The sequence below is a fragment of the Protopterus annectens genome, chromosome 5.part0, assembly GCF_019279795.1.
Source record: "Protopterus annectens isolate FY-2018-M chromosome 5.part0, PAN1.0, whole genome shotgun sequence".
NCBI classification, from domain to species: Eukaryota; Metazoa; Chordata; order Ceratodontiformes; family Protopteridae; genus Protopterus; species Protopterus annectens.
Genome location: NC_056735.1, coordinates 1,813,635,808 through 1,813,643,195, shown reverse-complemented (window position 1 = coordinate 1,813,643,195; position 7,388 = coordinate 1,813,635,808). Strand labels below are relative to the sequence as shown.

Sequence of the window (7,388 nt, the reverse complement as noted above, 5' to 3'; positions counted from 1 at the left end):
TGTAATACCTACAAAACTGCTTTGCAGAAAAATGAAGAGCACATCTGCGTGAATAAAAGTCACACTGATAGTCAGGTTCTATCTATTATAATTAAGGCAATATTAATACCTGTCTGGATAATTATAACTAATTTTACATATTATTTTATTACTTGTTCAATTTAGAAGCACCATGATGCCCTGCTGAGAGTGTAATATTATCACTGTGAAGAGGAATATGTGCTGAGTACCTTTTGTATTTTGACATATTTTGTAACTTTTATAGTTTTTGAGATATTTAAATTAGTTTACAGGAAATTTGGGAAACTGCAGTCTAGGAATTTTAGCGCAGTTGCAAACTGTCCATGCATGAACTGTACAGGTGTAAGAAGATGAAATTCCACTCAGGCTAACTGTTACAACTAAGCAATGGCAAAACAGTCAGTTACTTTAATTTCCTAGACAGTGCCTTTCTACCCAGCACTTATAAATACTTTTTTTAACTGTGTACACCTCAGAGGTCTGATTGTAATAAAAATAAATTACATCAGTATTATTTCAACTTTGTTTCACACAAACAGTAGACAAAGTATTTTTAAGTTCATGAGTTCATATGACATCACCAAGCTAATGGCTCAAGAGCCTTTACAAGCCTAGCCAATATAATTAGATTTTGCCTGGTATATGGCCCCTAGAGGCAGAGGGATGGCATGGATATGTGCCTATGCCTTGAGCATTATATAGATTTTACAGACTGTCCCCATCCATAAGGGACACAGATGCCACCCCAGGTGTGAATTTATGATTACCTATCCATTGATCCAGACTAATCATGAAGATGGCCCAGGAAGGACTCTGCTTAATCTGAATAGGAAGCCTGTTCCAAAGAAAAGGCAATGTCTGAGACACATATCTGTCTTTCCAGCATGTTTCCTATGGCATTATTTATCAGGTCCATGACTGTTCTTCCCATGACCTTAAATTTAAGACTAGTCAAACTTATGGAGCTGTAATTTCCTGAGTTAATTGACAGTCTTCCTTATGCAGAGGGATGACCAAAGCTGTTCTTTACTCTATCAGAACAAAGCCAGTCCAGAGACAGTAGTTAAATAGAAATCCTATTGGGCCTGATAATCCCGATTTAAGCAATTTAAGACACAACCTGGTATATCATCTGGCCCAGTTGAATACATGTCTTTATCTTTAGAGAACACAATGGCTACCTGTTCATTGGTAATAATTGGCAGAGTGGTGGTGGAGGGTATTTCTCGGGGGAGAACCTGAGTGGTGGGGAAGTGAAATTTGAGCTGAATTTATCAGCCAGCTGATTTGTTATATATTCTGGATGAGTATAGGAGATGCCATCCATAACTAATTCCACACATTGCTGGATGTTGCCCTTAAGATTGTGGACATAAGTGAAAAATGCCTTACAGTTATCCTAAGCTTTTGGAGGCTATTCTTACCTCAAAGTCTTCTTTCAGAGACTTAACTAATTTCAGATTCTCTTTTTATACTAATGAGGGACTTATTGCTCTGTTGTGTGCATTCCCTCTAACTTCTCAACAGGATTTTCTTTCTTTTGCTGTACAACCTATTAAGACCAGGGCTCCACCAGGGTGACTTGTTTTTTTGGTTTGATCTGGGCTTATTTCAGTTTAATACTGCCATTTCCGTGCAGCTGTTTATGTGGTTGTACAAGGCTTTTGTGTACTCCTCTGCATAGTCTCATGTGTTTTCTGGATTTGGGGCTGCATGAAATCTAGCTATGCTGTCACATAATAGGAGGTAGTTTGCCTTAGAAAAGTTTTTAGGGTTCTGTGTGGGGTCTAGTTTTACCTTAATTTCCAGGGAAACCACTTTGTGATCTTATCTTATTAGTGAGGGCATCACACATGGCAGCAGAGTGTGGCACTCTCCCATATTTGTGAGTAACAGATTTAGGATGTTTGTTCCCTTAGTGGGAGTGCAGACCAGCTGTCCTAGGATATTTGAATTCACAAAGTCTAGAAATCTTTGGGCCTGTATGTTTTTGGTCATGTTGCTTTCCAGTTAATGAAGAGGTAGTTAGAATTACCCATGAGTATGGTACTGAGCTGGATGGTGAGTAATTCAAGTAAGTCTAGATATGATGAGTGGGTTTCCTAGTTCATGAAGGATGACCTATAGCTAGCAAGAATATGGTAATGAATTTTTCCCATAGTTAGTTAACCATGGAGTAGCTCAAGCATGTCATATTGTTTAACCAGCCTTGAGGTGAACTTACAGCATTGCACTGCCAGAGTGCTTTCTGTGGCTTTAAATCATGTTTCAGTAACTGCTCAGACATCAGCATTCTCCAGGGTGAGGAGAGCTTCTAGGGATTGCAGTTTCTTCTTGAGACTCCTAGTATTGAGCAGTAGCACCATTAGTTTGTCCTGAGTAGCTTTTGTTATGTTGCAATTTTTGTCTGTTTGGCAATGCATAAAAAATCAATATAAGGGTGGATAATGCTTTTGCCAATATCTAAAATCCTAGAGATGACAGGTGGAGATCATCCTTGGCAAAGTAGCGTGACCTGTCTACCATCTTCTCCCAGGCTGACAAATACTGGACCCCTTTGGAAAATCACCAGTAGCTAAGCCAATTGTTAAAGTTGATCATTTTCTGTTTGTATTGTGGCATCATCCTTGAAGGAGGTAAAATGGTGCTCAGTGTTAGGCTTGTACCTACCTCTGATACATATTCTGAGAGTTCAATCATGTCTCTTTATATAGTACAGAGAGGTATGTATCAGGTCATTTACGCCCACATAGACTATGACTGAGTCATACTAGTACTTAGGGGTAAGTGACCTGAGTGCTTGCATGATTTGCCGGATCCTGGCCACTGACAAGCAACTAACTGTGATCTTCTCTTTATCCAGCCTTGTAAGGGGGACATCGGTCTGTCTCACAATGGAGTCACTTATGACCAGAATGTTGGGTTGTGAAATGTTTCACCTTATGGGTTGGTAGTTGAGACACAATGAGATGTGGCTTTATGTGTTTTTCTGGTACGTGTCTTGTTTGTGTGCATGTGGAGATTCTAAGGACTGCACCTGAGAGGCCTTTGAGGTTTGAGTAAGTTACATGTGAGTACCTCCGAATATGTAGTCTAGGTGTGTGGTCCTCAGTGGGTGCAGTGAGTAGTGTGCGCTCATCTGTGTGTGTGTGTGTGTGTGTGTGTGTGTGTGTGTGTGTGTGTGTGTGTGTGTGTGTGTGTGTGTGTGTGTATGTGTGTGTCACTGACAACCTGTTTGTTGCATTTTGTGTCTGTATGTGAGAGTCTGGCCTCCAGTGTCATTGTGTAAGTATGTCTCTCACATACTGTATTTGTCTGTTCCAGAATTAAGTGGCTGTCAGTGTACATGAGGCAACTGCTACATTGCCTCAGGATGCCCGGGTCCACCAGGCTGGAAACAAAGATGGTAAGTGCCCACCCATGGTTACAAGACTTATTCTACTTGCAAGGGAAAGGAGTAAAGGGGGCTTATAACTGCACAAGGGGGATGCTTACTTGATGTAATCTGCAGCTGACCTAGCCAGTGATGCTACCCCTTGCCCAAACCAGATGTTCTCTGAACAGTGATAGTGCTGGGTGATATGATAAGTAATTCAGACCTAAAAAGTCATAACTGAATGTGTAAGTGCTGTTCACCATGCATACTAGTTGCCTGGTGAGTACAGTGGTGCTGAAGTAAAATTCTGAGGTGTTTTTTTGTAGGGAGATGTAAAGTTTAGGAGATTGCATATAAACAAGGCACTAGTGGCCCCACTGTGTGAAGAGCAGCTTCACACAAATGTAAGGCTTATATATGCTCAGAGAAAAGCAAGTTTTACACTAACTAAGCCCACAAGCCAATCAGGTAAGCACACAATGAGTTTTCCACCAGCAATTTCCAGCTCAAATGGGGTAAAATCAGCCCTCTCCTGCCACAAGAGTGCAGACTTTGACCCTCTTAAGGTAAAATGACTGGTTTATAACCTAAGTGTTGCAAAACAACAAACAGATGCTGGGAACTAACTAAGAAATCATTAGATACAAGATAATTCTGTACAGAACAACAGTCCTTACACCAGTTTGTAAAGCAACTTAAGCTTTAAAGGAGTGCAGAAAAACAAATCTCACAGTAAACCTTCACAGAATAATGATAATAAACAATACAATTGCAAAAATGTACTCAGTTTCATTTTCATTTTTTTTAGCCATGGATGGTTTCCAATGCTTGCAAAATCACTTGGAGTCTCTGGTGACATCGCCTAACGATGTGCATCTCTGGGTAAATGAGCCAAGACTCAAGGAAACACTAACTAAGCCCACAGACCAATCAGCTAAGTACAAAATGAGTTTTCTGCAAGCAATTCTCAGCTCAGATGGGTAAAATCACCTTATTCTGCTACAACAGTACAGACTTTGCAAAATCACACAGTCTCTGGCATCATTGCCAAACAATGAGCATTTGCTTTACATAAATCACATCTGTCCTACAAAGCCAGAATAATGAACAAACAACAGCAAAGTCCATCATTTTTGCCCACAGGCAGCATCTGTACCCAGGATTGAAGCTAATTTGTTGTCTGCATGCATCTTTGATGTTCAGCTATAACAGCCCTGTTCTGCAACACCCTCAACTGCCTATATCTGATGTCCTGCTAGCATGTACAAAAAAAATACTTCAGACTACTGCCAAATTCCCATAGCCAAAAATCCAGTTTACAGCTTCAAATTGCAGGCTGACCACATCTTCCCAAACATGAGCTACCAGGAATATTGTCTAAATCATGGTGGAATGGAGCATAAAGGTCACAGACTGAATGGTCATGGCTACACCACCTTCCCACAGAGTGCACAGCTACCGCTTCTTAGATCAGGAACCCTGTGAGCCATTTACCTGTTTATCTAAAGTAAAGAGACACCACAGTTCTTAACTTGTACCACTTAAGTATTCCTGTACAAATGGCTCCCCAGGTAGCCACCTAGTTCTTCTACATATAAGGTCACCCACGCTTACAGTCCTGCAGTCAAATATATGCATTATTTTTTCCAAGTAAAATCTAAAAGGTTATCCATTCAGAAGTAAGATAACCAAGTGTTAAAATATAAGTTAAAACCTAAGCACTTAGCTGAAACATATCATTTACTAGGGATCACCATTCCCCTGAGTTGCAGTGACCTTGACATTTATTATAAAATTGTTGAAGTAAAAGAAAGTGAGGTGGGGTTTGGCCCATTAGAAAAAAAATATTTTGAAAACCTTCTTGACTGCAGTTTTTGAGATTAACCTGACTTTCAGTATCTTTTTCAAAGTCATGAAACTACACAAAAAACATGCTATCTGTTGAAATATTACTATGCTTTCCTGGTATCTAAAACACTCAATGCCAAGAGGGGAGTTAGGGCACTCCTGTACAGTCACTGTTATTCTCTGCCATTGTGTCACCAGTGTGCATCCCACATACACTCAAGGTATGAGGCTGTGATCCCTATGTTCTATGCCAAAGGGTGGCATTTAGCAATGTAGATACCAACTGGATATAGTTTTCCATAAGGTAAAACAGTTTCCCTGTGCAGCTCAGAAATGTATTGTACCAAGTTGCCAAAAAATGCATAACTATAATTTATGATTCAGAAATCATGGTCCATGGTTAACCCTCAGGTAGTTGATTAGATGTGCTCAGCCACACAGTTGTTTACATGTGACAGCATCCAGTACAACAATGTTGCCCTTAGCAGTCTGATATTACAGTGTTAATGGCTGGGGGTGTGACTGGTGGTTAAGGGGTATGACTGCTTGTGCATCTCAGTACATATCTGGGAGATTCATATTTATATTACATATAAATAAAATGGTTTGTGTTGAATCTAAGCATAGTTGTACAAAGCAGGTATGACATGTATGTTTGTGCAATATATGCATGCAGAAAAGGAGACCAGTCATCTAATATTCTTTATGATCAATGCTGAATTACATTTGCACTGAATCACAGGTTGTTCATGCATAGCTATATTTAATTAATTAAATTAATATTTGTCATGCTTCACAGTGCTGCACTATAAGCCTCCCTTGCATTTAATCCCTACACTTTGTAGTAGTGCCTGAAACATCCTAATAACTGTGTATCTATACTTTGCTAGTACTAACCATTCAGCACATAATAAAACTTACAGTGTCCACTTCCCTACAAGGGTCCTAAAACATTCCTGCTATATCTATATACCATGTATTCATTCTAATCTGTCTTATAGCATTATGCCTTTCATGGATTGACTTGAGAAGATTGCTCATTCTTACACTACATATATTTCTGTTCCACAGTTACTGGGTAGACCATGAATGGGTCATGCACTTCTTATGTGTACAATCCCTACAGTGGTCCTGCTGCATTTTGAAATTGTGAACACAGATATACGTTCATAATTGTCTATTACATTATTATTACATAATTCTTGAGACTGTTCATTGCTTGCTTCATGTACCTCATTGGCAATCTGTTCCTTATCAACATTGTTACACCAAGCACAACTTTTCAAGATAAGCTTTACAAAGCAATAGAACCTATAATGAAGTCAGGCATTATTTATAAGCAATTAATTGTCGAGAAAAAATGAAGATTTCAAGAAGAGACATTTCAAACATATTTGCCATATCAATAAGAATAAACTGAATAACACCTATCACTTGGTATGTTTCTAGTATGCATTCAAAGACACATTTTGCTTATTTATTCTCTAAAATTCTGACTTCATAATGAAATAATACATTATGATGAATTTTGTACTCTCCATTTTATGGAATCTGTTAAACAGTGGATAACGTCAGAGCAAAAGTTTATCTAATTAAAGCATATGAAGTATTTCACCTAATCATCATCTTCTTTCGGCTGTTCCCACTAGGAGTCACCACAGCGAATCATCTGTTTCCATTTCTTCCTGTCCTCTGCATCTGGCTCTGTCACACCAACCACTTGCATGTCCTCTGTCACCACATCCATAAACCTTATCTTAGGCCTTCCTCTTTTCCTGTTACTTGGTAGCTTCATCCTTAGCATCTTTTTCCCAATAGAGTCAGCATCCCTCTTCAGCACATGTCCAAACCAAGGTAATCTTGCCTCTCTGGCTTTGTCTCCAAACCTTCCAACCTGGGCTGACCCTCTAATATACTTATTCCTAATCCTGTCCACCCTCGTCACACCCAGTGCAAATCTTAACATCTTTAACTCTGTCACATCCAGCTCTAACTCCTGCCTTTTTGTCAATGCCACTGTCTCCAACCCATATAACATAGCTGCTCTCACTACCCTCTTGTAGACATTCCCTTTCACTCTTACTGGTACTTGTCTGTCACAAATCACTCCTGACACTCTTACTTAACTTTTTTTTTTGTGTAC

The 7,388-nt window shown here is 39.4% G+C and overlaps 1 protein-coding gene across 1 annotated transcript in view; it reads right to left on the bottom strand.

The window, feature by feature from the left end:
• The window catches only part of IMPG2 (interphotoreceptor matrix proteoglycan 2), a 1,485,782-nt gene that overhangs the window by 367,440 nt on the left and 1,110,954 nt on the right, over positions 1 to 7,388 (bottom strand). The window lies entirely within an intron of this gene.